Source organism: Microcebus murinus, chromosome 14 (assembly GCF_040939455.1).
Source record: "Microcebus murinus isolate Inina chromosome 14, M.murinus_Inina_mat1.0, whole genome shotgun sequence".
In the NCBI taxonomy this organism is placed as follows: Eukaryota; Metazoa; Chordata; class Mammalia; order Primates; family Cheirogaleidae; genus Microcebus; species Microcebus murinus.
Window position 1 is genome coordinate 42,272,942 of NC_134117.1, and position 17,110 is coordinate 42,290,051.

The window sequence follows — 17,110 nt, forward strand, 5'->3', positions numbered from 1 at the left end:
GAAGAAGAAGAAGAAGAAGAAGAAGAAGAAGAAGAAGAAGAAGAAGAAGAAGAAGAAGAAGAAGAAATAAAAATAAAATAAGAAATGTCAAAGTGAATTGTCAGAGATGTCAACTATCAAACTTTAGTCCTTAAGGAAATCAGACATTTCATACTTAAGAACATCTGTTTATGTCACTCTCATGATTGTTAGCATCTCATTCTAATATAGATGTCAAAACCTTTAACTTATTCTACAAAATTATGTATTATCTGACTTCTGTATACTTTATCAAGTATCACTGTATCACTTTTCCCTTGTCCACTAGGTTTTACCCAAATGACCTTCCATAAAAGTGACTATATTATATTTCACTTGATCAAAAATTCTAAGGTTTGGAGTCATAGGACCAATTCCTAGGAAGGGCTCAAGATTCAACAACCAGAGCTCCCACCCAACAGCCCACCCCAGCAAGCCTTGTAAGGGTTATCACCTACGCTGGGGAGCCCAGCCTTGTAACAACAAAAGCATAAACTCTGTAACTTTCCATTGTAAGCCATCCTTGGTTGGGGTCAGGGGTTTTATGCAGGGTTTATACTTTTATTCTCTTACACAGCAAAAACAAATATTTTCTGGGAAAAAATACACACTATTGAAAAAAATGTCATTAAAAGCAATAAAAGAAAATTTTTATAGAAATATAGAAAAATGTTCAAACAATTTGCCAAATTTGTCACCATCAACAGTAGGCTTTACTGAACACCCATTTTCTGTAGGAACAGTAGTTATCATTTTTTAAATGCCTTCTCTGTAACTGTGGCAGATTGGTTGCATTAATGGCCCCATTCCTTCATATCCCCCTATATTCATACTCTTTTATGCGATTTTTCATTTCCTCTCAATAAGGAAGTGGTGCCTATTTTCTAAATCTTTTTTATCTTGATTTTCATGTAACTTGCCACTAGAATGTGGCAGAGGTGGCAATATGTCATTTCCAAGCCCAGGCCTCAAGAGGCTTTGTGTGTTTCTACTTGCTCTCTTGCGCCTTTGCCCATTGCCATGAAACATATATGCTCGAAAATGAGAAACATGGGAAAAAACATAACCAAGGGTCTCCACTCCCTCCAGTCAAGGCTCTCCTAGGTGAGCTGACCCCATCAAAGACTGCAGACACATGAATAAGCTCAGGCAAGATCAGCAAATTCCTTGCCTTGTGATTCATAAACTATGCCAATAAATGATTGTTCGCAGCCATTGAATTTCGCAGTTGTGCAGCAATAACTGATATGATACTATATGCTATGTTCAGAATTTTATACATATTATGTCAAATACAATAGCTATATGAGGTGTTTTTCTTACCCATCCTACAGTTGATGCAACTTAGGCTCAGAGTTAAGTAACTTCATAAAATACACAGTAAAGTAAAATATTGGAGTTAAAACCTTCTCTTGCCATGCTACTATATAAGAATGCATTGTTCAGAAATCAAATTGCTTACAGTCTTTGCCTTCCTACTGACTTTGGTATCCTCGTTGCAGTCCTATTTTCACTGTTCTTACTTGAGGCATCCTGGTCACCATCTTCACGGGCTCTGCACAGGAAGAAAATGTAATTTTCTGATGACCTGAAGATAGATTCTGTATTTAAAGTCTGTCTCTCACTAAAATGTATTGATGTATCATATTAAGAAATTCCATGGAATATTAATCGCTGTTCAGAGGCTCACACCTAATTCTTATTATGAGATCATTGAGTGACCCAGCCTTTACTCTAAAAGGACTTGCCCAGAGCACAGTTACTACATTTACATTCATTTCTAAGTATTTCCCACTCCTTAGGAAATTAAAAGTAGAGGAAAAATGTCCCTCCACTTTCTCTCTGCTTGTGTCTTTCTTTCTGTCCTAGTCTTTGTCTGTTCTTCTGCATCTTCTTATCAGATAGGTGTTCACATATTTTACTTAATCATATGCATTTTGATATCAGCTTAAATTTCCAAGCAAGTATCATTTCCATTACCTGAAATAATTTAGTTTACTTTGCTCTTTACTTTTAGAATTAGAATTTTTCATACTTAATGTGCCCATTCGAACAAAAAATTGCCAGTAGCCAGGTTCCTAGATTTTGCAAAAAAGATCAAGTTGTCATAATTACTCTTATGAGAATCTGACTAAAGGACAGATCTTCTAATGCAAAGTAGGGGCTTTAATAAATCACTGTCTAAGGCCACTGCCGTGGCCTCTCTTACACAAGGTCATAGTCTACCACGTGGATTCTCCTGTGATTTTCAAAGTCTGAAATACAGCATTTTATTATCCCTGATGTATTAGGGGTTTATCTCCATTTAATGATGACAGATTCTAAAAGTCTGATTTTTTTCAACTATTACAAAATATTCATTAATATGCATATTTTTCACACTTGTCTAAGCTTTATATAGTACATTAACTTATTAATGACTTCTCCTATATATAATAACATAAATCATTTGGACTGTCAAAGATATTATGCACGCTCCAGTAATAATGTGCCCCCATTTTTAACTTAAAATTTCCACATATTTCCACGGAGTGGGAGAAGAGATTTGCTCTCTACACCTCTGATAAAGGTCTAACAAGAAGAATCTATCTAGAACTTAAAAGAATTAGCAAGAAAAATCAAACAATTCCATCAAGAAATGGGTGACAGAAATGAAAAGAAACTCCTCCAAAGAAGACAGAATAATGGCATGCAAACATATAAAAAATGCTCAACATCTCTAATTATTAGAGAAATGCAAATCAAAACCACAATGAGATACCACCTAACCTCAGTAAGAATGGCCTATATCAAGAAATCCCAAAACAACAAATGCTGGCGAGGATGGGGAGAGACAGGAACACTCTTACACTGCTGGTGGGACTGCAAATTAGTGCAACCTTTGTGGAAAAGAATTTGGAGATTCCTCAAACAGCTAGAAATAGCTGCAATAGCATTGTTGGGCATCTGCCCAAAAGAGCATAAGACATTCTATTATAAAGACATCTGCACCCGAATGTTTATAGTAGCACAATTCACTATTGCACAGTCATGGAAACAACCCAAGTGCCCGTCAATTCATGAGTGGATAATTAAAATGTGATATATGCTCACAATGGAATATTACTCAATTCTAAAAAATGACTGTGAGCTGGCACCATTTATGCTATCCTGGATTAAGTTTAAGCCCATTATCCAAAGTGAGGTGACACAAGACATGGAAAATGGGCCCCACATCTACTTGACATCAAATTGGTACTGACTGATTAAAACTATGGTTTTCAAATGGTGGCAATGCTCACCAGGGATTCGGGGGTGGGGGGATCCAATCTTAAGGATGTGGCAAGCATTTTGGAGGGGAAATGCATAACTCTAACCCTTCTTAGGGAGAGGCAAAGATATACAATGTAACCAAAATGTCAAAAAAAAAACCCCAAACAAACAAAGAAGGGAAAAAAAAACTTTTTATCTTGTGGTGGGCAGGTGGGAGGGGAGGAGAAAAGGGGTGTATGCTTTCATAACCTGTGTGGTGCACATCACCCAGCGATTGGACACATGGGGGGGGGAGGAGGGCAGGGGCAATATTTGTAACCTTAACAATATTTGTACCTCCATAATATGATGAAATAAAAGGGAAAAAAATTCCCACATATTACATATTTTGTGTATATTTCATCATAATTTGCTGATAATCATTTACTCATTCAACAAATATTTATTTAGTACCATCTACATGGTCAGTACTATGCTGGGCAACAAATGGAGGTAAGGTGAGAATAACAAAGATCAGATGGAAAAAATAGCTCTGAAAATAGCACATTGTTTTAATAAATTTTGTTGCAAAATAGCACGTTAAAGACCTATTGCCAGAGATAGCTCCTATCCATTATAATTGAGAACAACTATTCCATCCATTAATACATACATACATATGTACACACATACATACATTCATACATGCATTTGTTAAACTAAAACTTACTGAACATCTATGTTTAAGGCGTCTTGTTAACTTATCTTAAAACTCACAAAAACTAAATGAATAAAATACTATTTTATTTATTCTAATGTTGATAGATTCTGAGCTCAGAGAGGCCAAGTACTTTGCCCGAGAGGCACAAACCAAGACATGCTTAATACCTAGTCTTCTATTGTCTTCATGAAATCATTTGTCTAGTCCTTCAAATAAAATATAGAAACTATACTTAGCTAAATGTATTTGTGAAGGCATATGTGAATAAATGTATATATTTAATAGGTTTTTTACTCTCTGCCTATTAATTTTTAAACATGACTCACATACAATAAATGCATAGATCATAAGTGTATAATTTGATTAGTTTTGAAAAATATACACATATGCATCATATATTAAAATACGTATATATCACTGATGTGATAAGTGATAAAATATATAATTGATAAAATGATAAAATATATCATAAACATATATATACAATCTTTGTATACTACCACAATCAATATATAGAACATTTCCATCATAATTTAAATTCCTTCTCAGACAACCTTCCCCCACCTAAGGCATCATTCTCTCACCATAGATTAGTTTTGCTAGTGTTTAAATTTCATATAATTGACTCATAAGGAATGAACTTTTTTTTCCATGTGGCTTTGTTGTTCAACATGATATTTTTGAGGTTTGTCTGCATTACTGCATATGACAACATTATCATGATTGAATAGAATTCTATTGTATAACTATATCACAGTTTGCTTTGTCATTCACCTGTTGTTGAAAATTTGGATTATTTTCCATTTGTGTTATTATAAATAAGGCCACTATAAACATTTTTATACATTTTTGTGACATATATTTTTATTTTCCTTGGGTAAAAACTGTGGAGATAGTAAAAAGATCAGTAGTTAACAGGGGTTAGGGCAGGGAGGGACAAAAAGAGCATTTTTAAGATAGTGAAAATACTCTTTATGATGCTATACTGATGGGTGCACATAATCACATATTTGTCTAAACGTGAAGGATGTACAACATCAAGAACTCTAATGTAAAACATCAAGAACCCTAAATGGACTTTGGATGATTGTGATGTGTCAGTGTAGGGTCATCAATTGCAACAAAGGTACCACCGTGGTGATAGGGAAGGTTAGTAATGGAAGAAAGACTATGCATGTATGTATAGGACAGGGAGGATATGGAAAATCTCTGTACCTTTCTCTTAATTTTTCTGTGAACCTACAACTGCTCTTAAAATAGTTTTATTTTTAAAAACTCACAAATAGGTTACATGGATTAAGATTAGAGAAAACACTGCTCACTTGCATAATGAGCCAACATATAAAACAACAGAGACTTGAGCCAGCTTCTTGGAGAAAAATTATGACTGGAAACAAATTAATTTGGGAAAATATAATAAGGATAAAATTTTATCTCCTCAGAGGATACCTTGTTATATATGAAACCCGAGTCAAGATATGAGGTCTAAATCATTTCAAGGAATCTTCTATAGTGTCCTCTAACCTAAAAGCTATTATTTAAAATATATATGTGACTCTACAATGTCAAACAGACCTTGATTCAAAGCAGAATTTTCTAATATCCCAATTTGGGCAAGTTATCTAACTTCAGTATATCTCAATGTCCATCTGAAAAAGAGAATTAGAGCTGTTAGCTTTCCATACTGTTATATTTATCATATCCAGCATATAGTAAGGACTTAGCAAATAGCACTTCTAACATTCCAGCAGGTCACAAAGAAAACATCATTTCTTTGGGCTGAAACCTACTGTGGTGTAAACATTAAATAAGATTTATTCTTTAGAAAAGCTAAAAGTAGAAATATCATTCGATTCAGCAATAGCACTATTAGGCATCTACCCAAAAAAGCAAAAAACATTCTATAATAAAGACATCTGGGACGGGCGCAGTGGCTCACACTTGTAATCCTAGCACTCTGGGAGGCCAAGGCGGGAGGATGGCTCAAAGTCAGGAGTTTGAAACCAGCCTGAGCAAGAGCAAGACCCTGTCTCTACTAAAAATAGAAAGAAATTGATTGGCCAACTAAAAATATATAGAAAAAAATGTTAGCCGGGCATGGTGGCGCATGCCTGTAGTCCCAGCTACTCGGAAGGCTGAGGCAGGAGGATCATTTGAGCCCAGGAGTTTGAGGTTGCTGTGAGCTAGGTTGACACCACGGCACTCTAGCATGGGCAACAAAGTGAGACTCTGCCTCCAAAAAAATACTAATAATAAAAATAATAAAGACATATGCACCCGAATGTTTATGAGAGTACAATTCACTATCGCAAGGATGCGGAAACAACCCAAGTGCCCGTCAATTCATGAGTGGATCTTTAAAATTTGGTATATGTATACAATGGAATATTACTCAATTATAATAAATGACAGTCATCTAGCACCTCTTATATTTTCCTGGATTGAGCTTGAGCCCATTATCCAAAGTGAGATAACACAAGATCAGAAGAATAGGTTCCATTTGTACTCGCCATCAAATTGATACTGACTGATTAACATTATGGTGTTCACACGGCAGCAATATTCTCCAGGCATTAGGGGGTTGGGGGGGTAAACTCACAACTAAAGGACACGTTGAGCATTGTAGAGGGGAGGGCATGCCTCTAACTCTCACTAGGGAGAGGCAAAGACATAAAATGTAACCAAAATGTAAATAGAACTGAGTAGGAAAGTATATTACAATTCTGAGTATGAAACTGGGATGACTTGATGGATGGTATCCTTGGACCAATTTACTATGGTCTCCATTGCATTTTTTCTTTATCTGTAAAATAAATAAAGAGTAGGTACAACTATTAGGCAGTTAGTTAGGTAATCCACCTAAAAATTGGCCAGCCCTAAGAATGCGGGATGCTACTAGATGAGGTTTTGGGGACCCTCCTTCGATCTTTCAAAGAGTATTAAAGCGAACGGGGCTAATTCTCCAAACCCTCTCACCCTATGTGCCATTCTGGAACTGTGATAGCCAGAAGGAACAGGATAGTGCAGAGGTGCCATGACTGCGAACCTGGATGAAAAGAATATCATCACATGTGAAAAAAAAAAAAAATCAGTACATTTATAGATAGTTAAATTATCAAGTATCTTCCAGGTTTCACACATTTCATAATAATCTTTTAAAATAATTGCTACCACTTGAGTAGTACTCTCAGAAAATTAAAAGACTGTCAATTTATTCTCTAGCTTTTAAAATTCCATCACCCATTTCCCTAAGGTAACAGCCTGCAATGTCTTAAATCTCCAAAGAGGCAGTCACATTTACATTATATATTACATTAATATTTTCCTCACTTCCTTAGTTAATTTTTTAGAAAGTAAGTATAGACTTTTAGTTCATACTAATGTAGTATGTGATTAATTATTCTCCACTTCATTTGGAGTGTTTTTATTGGCAAAATGGATGTCAATGTTGAAAGAGGTCCAGTAGGGTAGGGCACTTTTATATTCATTTGCCACAAATTAAATAATAATAATCTATAGTAAAGTAATATATTTTGCCCAAAAACATAAGTAATAATTTTCCTCATTATTTATTACAAAGAAGGAATAACTGTTTTCCTAAAATTTTAAGGTTGCAAATTTCTTTCTCAAAAATAAATTTTAGCTGAACATTCAGTTTTCAAGCTTGTAACTTAAGTGCTTGCTATGGGTTCTTTTAATAGTATGTACAGAATGGCTATTTAATGCCTTGTTTTGTCTTGCACTATAAGGTTCAACAACACTATTAAAACATTAACATTTCAATTGAAATTTTCTTTCATCAGACATGCAGGTGTAAATCTAGCAAACTAAGACTAAACTTTGTTAAAGCAATAGCTATCAGGCTCTTGCTTTCCTTTTTCCTATAATAGGTTGAGAAACGTCACATGAGTAATCTATCAGGTCCATGTGTCACTGGGAAAGACAGTATTGCTGTTTATCCCAAAACTTTATGAAGATGTGTCAAAGACTAGTTTGTCTCCAAATATCTGCTTCTGTGTTCCTTACTTAGAAAATATCAAAACTTTTTTTTTTTTAACTGAGCATTCAACCACTCAGCATAAAAATACATTGTCCTGCCCTCCCTGCAGCTAGGTGAAGGCATGTAACTGAGGTCTGAACAAAGAATGTAAGCAAAACAATCACATGTGACTTCAGGGTGAAAAAGGAGTCTGTCCCTTCTGCCCTCCTGGTGCCCCCACGTGCTGGGATATGGTAACACGCCTGGATCTCACACAGCCATCTTAGCCTATGCAATGATGACTAGAATATAAGCTAATCACATGACTATTAATTCAGTTAAGAGATAGGTTTATGTAAAACGGAAAAGTGAATAGTTGCCAAGATAATGTAAAGCAGATACTTATTTCTCAGTATCTCTAATGTGTTTCATGAGTGTGTTTGTTTGGGGGAATACTTCCTTCAAACCTAGAATTCAAATATTGTGTCAGAAGTGAGATATCTAAACAATTCCTAGTTTTTTGCCTCCAAATGAATGCATTACTCACATAGAAAGCTTACTTTCAACACACAAGATAGTATCTTAAATATAATTCCACGTTTATGATAATCACATTGGTACCAAATACAACTGCCAATATTCCTGAGATCCAACACTTCCTTGCTTTCTCTCCTGTTAAATCCATCAAAATAATACCCATGAGTGATCAAATAATTTGCACCTACATTTTTTTGAAGCTTTGTTGGATATGGATATAGGCTGATTAAAGGGAACTGAGAAGCCTATAAAAATACCCACAGCAGAGAAACCAGAGACACTTCTCATGGAGAAAACAAAGTTTTACAAATACTCATAATGTATGTATTGAAATCATGAAAGCTGAAAGGGTCATTCATTAGCATTTAACCTTGATGTTACTTAGTGACATAGATAGCATTCTCTCTCTCCACTGTCTCACCAATTGGAATAGACTCAGAGCAAAGAAGGATGTCCTGACCTCCCTTTCTAGAACACTTTATCCCCAACACTCTGTAATGCACTTTTCAAAAATGAATCATCCTTTAAAGAGTAAATTAATCACAGGAAAAGTAACAGAAGAACAAGAATTTTTTTATTCCAAATACATTATACAAATGCCTACAACATAGTTTTCATTCAGTATTTGTAGAATGCTTGAGTGACTAAGCCAAAGAAACAAGAGTCAAAAACTCATAAGTGCACAGATGTGGGTCCTAAAGTTTAAGGAATAGCGATTCTAGAAATCATATTTGGCAAATAAGCAAGAACTGAGGTCAAAAAATAGGAGTACTGTAACAACAACAGTGTCTTGTACTACCTCATTTATTCCTCCCAACTACCCTATCAGCTGTAAGTTCATACCCATTTCATAAACAAGAAAACAGAGAGTTCTTCATACCCATAATAAGGTTATGAATTTTCCCAACCTCACGCATGTTACAGAATTGAAATCATTATGATATAGTGAGTCACAATAGCAACAAACCAGATGTGGTGGCTTGTACCTGTAATCCCAGCTACTCAGGAGGCTGAAGCAGGACATGGCCTGAGACCAGGAGTTCGAGAACAGTCTGGCAACATAGTGAGACCCCATCTCTAAAAAAATATAGAAAGGAAGGAAGGAGGAAAGAAAGGAAGGAAGTGAGGGAGGAAAGGAGGGGGCTAACGCAACAAAAGCAAAATCAAATAACAAGATAGATACAAATTTACAAAGATCAAGCTAATCCCTTAACGATGTTTGAAATAACTAATAAAAATGCCAAAATCCCATTGTTTAAGTTATGTAGAATTGGCCAGAGCTCTTTCAGACTGGACTATGATACTAAATATCAATAGATTTGAAACCTATAATTAAGTATATGTTATTTTAGCAATTTATTCACTTTGGTTGAAATAGAAATGAAATAATTTACCTTCTAATAAATGTTTAGTATACCCAAATAGTATTGAGTATATTATTGGAATGTTGGAATAATATCAGAATATTGGAGGTACAGTGAAATCCCTTTAAAAATGCATTAAAGCACAATTCACAACCAAGCTTAATACTTTCTTAAAAATGTAGTAATTATTGGCTGATTTAATGACAATAAGTACTATCTTGCATTTGTCTTTTATTTTATTAGTCACCATGTTTTGGAAGAAGTGCCTGAATTTATAGTATACTCACAGAAGTGGTATAGCCTGGTGGTTTAAGATTACAATCAGATTTTTGGGGTTCCACTACTTACCAGCTATATGTCCCTAGCAAAAGCTGTCAGTTTTTCTATGCCTCAGTTTTCACATGTAAAGTGAAGAAAATAATAGTAATTATTCCATAGAATCATTGAGAAGAATATATAAGTTAACATATGTAAAGTGCTTAGAACAGAATGTGGCATATATTAAGCCCTCAGTAAACTTTAGTAATTATTATAATTATTACCCAATCCAAATATAAAGTAAGCTATATTGTTATGTTGTCTTACTCTGTTTCCAAATGGAAGAATTGCTTTCCCTAGGCTGGTTCATGGGGGCTAGTCTGGCAAGTCAATTAATTTCTGCAGCACATGTTAAAGGTTTCTATATACTTTTGGGCTTCTCATTGGCCAGCAACTTACGTGCAAATTTAGTTTAACTCATTAGCTGTTTCTGATGGGAGTAAGGAAAAAGTACTTTCAAGCAGAATAAACTTCTGTAATAATGAAAAGAAAACAGTATGAGATATATTTTTTCTAACACAATTATTAAAAAATAAGGCTTACTTTATTATACTGAAAAATCAAAGTTGTTTTCAGGTTCCAATGTAGACTAATGAGTTTGAATTATCAGGGTTCTGCCACAGTCTGAATTACCCAGAAAAGTTCTAATTGTTCTAGTATTTGTACTCTTGAGATCTGGTCTACAGGCTATCGGAAGCACTTGTACAGTCACAAAATCATTTCAGGAAAGACGGATTCATTTTAGCCCTTGCCTCACAATGGTGATACCAAGAGTATTTACCAGCCCTCCTGAATATTTAAATGCATACAGCAGATATTTTTCTGGTGAAACTAATGAATAATACATATTTAATTCACCACCTTTTTCCATGCCCTTTCTCACCACTGAACATAAACCACCACTACCAGTATTTGTTGTTAGAACACAGCAAAAGCACCATAGCATAATTATCCTGTCACTTAGGAGGCAAATATAACTTCCTTGGTGATGGGATCTTGGTCTGTGGGTGCAATGCAAAAAGTTTCAGAAGGCAGAATACTTGACTAGTATAAAGCAATGATGATGATTTCTCAAGGGAAATACACATAGTTTCTATAAATGAAGACCAATCAGAACTTCAGTCCATTTGTATGAAAAGGCAAGCTAAAAATAAATGACCAGTAGAGAAACACTAAGTCCACTTTAATTAATTTTCTTACTTTCTCCCTACTAAATATTTTTATTAAGTTGCCAACAAGAAGTCAACATACTATGTGACATTTAACGTGTTTAATTTCACCATTAGAAAAGCAGTACACACACACACACACACACACATACATGAATAAAGCTGTAAATCACCAGAGAAATAGCCAACGGGAAGCTAGAAGCTAAAGGGAGAAGAGGAACCTTTTGGGAGCCTGGATAATATTGATCGACTGAGTAGGTAGGTCATATCAGTAAAATGTGAATGCCAAAAGAGGTTTAAAACCATCAGTGTATGAGGTAAGCTTGATTATAAAAAATTTAGAGCCAATATGCTAATGATCATGATTTTACTGATATCCAAGACCATATACTTAAGGGAAATATTGCTGAAGGAGATGATTGAAATGAAATTGCATGAAAATCCAGTTATAAGGATTTGACCACATCAGGTCAAATAAAAGCAAGTGCATGAAGAGAAATAATCTTACACTGACATGGGAGGGACTAATTGCCCTTTTAGCTTTTCCTAGTTTATGTTTCTTTGTGGCCAATTTTCAGCCTATGGAGTCAATTTTGTAGTGAGAAATTATTTAGCAAGGTATATCCTTGAGATTTTTAAATTTACTTCTTTTACTGAAGCAAGCTGTATTCATAAATCACTGAGCCTTGGCCACATTAGTTTTACATTTCAGCTCCAGTAGAGTCCTGGGTATTTTCACTAATGTCCTAGTCAATTTTCAATTCTATACAAGTGCAGAGGGAAAGATATTTATCTCAACTAAATGTCAAAAATTACATTTTGAATTAAGCATGCCTTGAATTCCTGACCTCTATTTTCACCTCTACTTTGTTTGTTTCATTTTTAAATAGTGTATTTGTGATTCAGATACAGCAGTAACAGAAAATCAAGTCTCTAAATAGAAGAGTTTCTTTATATGCATCTATAATTATAGAAAGGTTTACAAATAGAAATGTTTTAACATCTTTAAAAAGCAAAGGCCTGCTTTAGACTTTTAAGTATAATTGTTTTCACTCCAGAAGATTATTTTTTTAAAAATCAGCATTATCGATGTAATTAAATAATTGACATACAATGAACTGCACATATTTATTGCGTACAATAAGTTTTGACATATGTAAATCCATAAAACTATTGACATAGTCAAGATAATGAACATATCTATTAGTACCCAAAATTTCCTTTTACTCATTAGCAATTCCTCATTTCACCCCTTCATGTCCCCACCATCTGCAAGTGACTACTAATCAGTTGCTAAACATTAGTTTGCATATCCTAGAATTTTACAGAAATATAATTATACATTATATGCTTTGTGTGTGTCTGTGTGTATATATGTGTAAGTGTAAGCTTCTTACCCAAGACAAGTATTTTGTGATTCTTCCATGTTGTACTATGTATTAAGAGCTCATTCCTTTTTATTGCTGAGTAGTAGGCTATTGTGTGGATATATAACAGTTTATCCATTCACTTCTTGATGGACATTTAGGTTGTTTCCAGTTTGGGGTTATTACAAAGAAGCTATGAACATTGTGTTTAAGTTTTCTCACAGACATATGCTTTTAGGCATGGAACGGCTGGATCATATGGTAGTGTGTATTTAACTCTTTAAAAAACTGCCAAGCAGTTTTTACCCCAATGATTGCACTATTTCACAGTTCTGTTCAAAATTTAAGAGGGTTCCAGTTGCTCCAAATCCTTGACAACATCTGGTATGGTCAATCTGTTTAATTTTAGACTAAAAGGAATGTAATGGTATCACATTGTGATGTCAAGCAGGCAGTCAAGTTCAAGGGAGTCTTAATTAAAAATATAAATCTGAGGCCGGGCGCTGTGGCTCACGCCTGTAATCCTAGCTCTTGGGAGGCCGAGGCGGGCGGATTGCTCAAGGCCAGGAGTTCAAAACCAGCCTGAGCAAGAGCGAGACCCCGTCTCTACTATAAATAGAAAGAAATTAATTGGCCAACTGATATATATATAAAAAATTAGCCGGGCATGGTGGCGCATGCCTGTAGTCCCAGCTACTCGGGAGGCTGAGGCAGAAGGATCACTCAAGCCCAGGAGTTTGAGGTTGCTGTGAGCTAGGCTGACGCCACGGCACTCACTCTAGCCTGGACAACAAAGTGAGACTCTGTCTCAAAAAAAAAAAAAAAAAATATAAATCTGAAGTCATCAGCATATGGATGATAGTTGAATAAATGTAAGTAGAAAATAACTGAAAAAAAATTTTTTTAAACTTTTGAGGTTAACTGTCTCTAAGAATTGACTCAAAATACCTGTTATCATTATTACAGAGTAAAGTGGCAACCCACATAATGAGATAAAATATTTGTTTTTTGGATGAAGACATTTGTAATGTCTTTTAATCTAATTTTTTTAAAGATTTTCTCTGAGTTGAACTGTTTGATTATGACATAGTGTAGTTGTAGAACTTGCTATAGTTTTACTTTGGAATCACTGAGTTTCTTAAATGTATGAGTTTAAATTTTTATCAATTTTGGGGGAAATTACTTATTATTTCTTCAACTTTTTCTTTGATATCCTCTCTTCTCTTCTCCTTCAGTAACTCAAAACTACAGGTATTTTGTGCCACTTGAATTTGTCCCACAACTCTACTCTCTGTTTATTATTATTATTTTTAAATTCCTTGTTGTAGGCTGAATAACAGCTCCCAAACATATTCAGGCCCTAATACCTGAAACCTGTCACTATTACTTTACATGGCAAAAGAGACTTGGCAAAATGTTTAAGAATCTTGGGATTGGGAGATTATCCTGGATTATCTGAGTAAACCCTGAATACAACCATAAGTGTGTTTATAAAAGGGAAACAGGAGATTCGACACATGAAAAGGTAATGAAGAAAGATGCTGTGCTGCTGGCTCTCAAGAGCCAGAGAGGGGCCACAAGCCAAACAATGCCAGTAATGCAACTCTGCAGAATGGAAAAGGCAAGTATACAGATTCTCCCTTACAGCCACCAGTAGGAATAGAGCCCTGCCAACATTTTGATTTATGCACAGTAAAATTGATTTTGAGCTTCTGAACTTCAGAATCGCAAGAGAATAAAATTTTGTTCTTTTAAGCCACCAAGTTTGTGATAATTTATTATCGTAGTCATAGAAAATATAATCCCCATTATCTCCATATTTCATTTGTAATAGTTTTTATTGTAAACCTTCAAGTTTACTAATGATTTCTTCTGCAAAATCCAATGTATTAGTCCCATCCAGTACATTTTACATCTCAGACATTGTTGTTCTCATCTATAGAAATTCAATTTAAGTATTTTTCATGTATTCCATATCTCAACTTAACTTTTTGAGCATATGGGCTACATTCATAAAAACTTTTAAAGTCCTAGTGTGCTAATTCTAAACTCTGTGTAAGTCTGCGATAGTCTTAATTTATCAATTTTTCTCCTTAATTTGGGCAGTATTTTCCTGCTTCTTTGCATGAATGTTTATTTTTCATTGAATGCCAGATATACTGAGTTTTAATTTGTTGGGTGCCTGATAATTTATATTTCTATAAATATGCTTGAGATTTGTTCCATAACACAGTTATCTGGAACTAATTTGATTCTCCTGAGTCTTGCTTTTAAGGTTTGTTAGGTGGGACCAGAGAAGCGATCAGTCCAGGACTAATTATCACCCATTACTGAAACAAGCCCCTTCTGTGTACTCATCTCAGTGCCTGATGAAACTTGAGAGGGTCCAATCTGTGTGGTCGGAACAGGCACTTTTCCCAGTCCTAAGTGCCCAGTTCTGTTACCTCTAATACTTTTGCTATAATTCCTCCTATCCATAAACTCTACTGTCCTTCATACAGAATAATCTATTTTTTCCTGAATACCTTCTGTTTTTCTATGTCCCTACCAGAAATGTCCCTCTTTTTTTCTCTGCATGATAAACTACTGTTCACCCTTCAAGATTCAACTAAAATAGTACTTTCTCTGTTTAGACCTCCCTGATTGCCCTATACACAATGGATGATCTCTCTTCTAACTTTTCTTAGAAGTGTGCTCATCCTTGAAGCACAGCACTTTTTACATTTAGTGAATTTTTTTATATTTAAAGCACCTGACTATCCAATCAATAGTAAACTTCTCAAGAGCAAGGATCATATATTATTCATCTTTGAATATGTAATTCCTAGCATAGAACTAACCACATGGTTGTTTCTCATCAACTATTTATTTTATAACCACTTCTATCATTAGACCTTCCTTCTCAGGTCTTATATATGGAAAGCCATCAACTTTAGATCAGACACCTCAAATGCCCCAATCTAGAGCCCTTACTGGAGATTCTCCCTGGGTTTATTCTATTTGTCCCACTTCATAGGTTCCTTTCCATCCACTCTTATCCAGTAGGATTTGTACTACTCATTGTTTTAGAGTTAGTTTTTCTATATCTTCCAGGATGAAATAAACATGATATCTTAGACCACTGTGTTGCTATACCTGCTATACCTGAATACCTGAGGCTGGGTAATTTATGGAGAAAAGAGGTTTATTAGGCTCATGGTTCTGCAAGCTACCCAAGAAGCATGGCACAGGCATCTGGATCTGGTGAGGGCCTCACGGAAGAAGAGGAAGGGGAACTAGTGTGTGCAGATTACATAGTGAGAGAGAATGCAAGAGAGAAGTGGGGAAGGTGGGAGGTTTTGTAAACTACCAGCTCTTGGAGGAACTCTAGTGGGAACCAATAGAACCAGAACTCACTCAGTACACCCTACCCAATGGTAAGGTATTAATCTATTCATGAGAGAGCTGCCCCTATAACCCAAACACATTCCATTAAGCCCCACCTCCAATATTGGGAATCAAATTTCAATGTGAGATTTGGAGGGGTCAGACAAACCAAACTGTAGCATGTAATATATTAAAAGCGTCTATTTTCTAATAGGAAAAACCTGCAGCAATCTCAAGGCCATTCTTCCTCATTTAAAATGTACATGCATTTTTAAAGTGGCATTATGAAGATATCATTATTTGTATTGACAAACTCATGGCAGATATTTTAATGCTCAGAATTTTACCCTGAACAGCAAAGGCATATGGTTCATTTTAAAGGCTTATGGGTGACATATTAGGAAAGAAGAAAACCTTGTGCACCCTCCAAATAGCATAAGGTAGAAGCTTCCTATTCTATAATTAGACTTGGATGATAAAACTATGTCTTTGACAGAAATTGGGTCAGATTAAAAATTAATCAGGTAAGCCACACTTTAGGAGATACAGAGTTGCACTGATAGAGAAAAAAGTAGAAAAGGTAGAATTATCTTTTGTTCCTTTAAAGATGGTGCTCATGTCTTTTTTACCAGTTGGGTACAAAAACAAATAAAATATCATGGCCTCAAACATACGTTCTTTCACTCCAAAATTAACCTAAACCTCCAGGTTGAAACTTCAAGAAAGGTTTTTGTAGAACCTCTTAACTATTTCAAATATAGGGTATCAGCTATTTTATTGATCTTGGTGGATAGGTGTTTTTACATTTTTAAAACTTTAATATCCAGTTGACTTCAATTAACCTCTCTCCAGTCTTCTCCCCTTAGTCACGCTCTTAAGAACATTGGCTTTCCAGAAACACAATAGTCCTGCCTTTTCAAATATGCTTTTCTTTCTCAATTTTTTTAAAATAGGCAATACATTTGTTTCAATAGAGTTTGGAACCAAAGACACACTTTAATTTCCAAAAAAAGGTAATTGCTAGGAATCAGTTAACAATT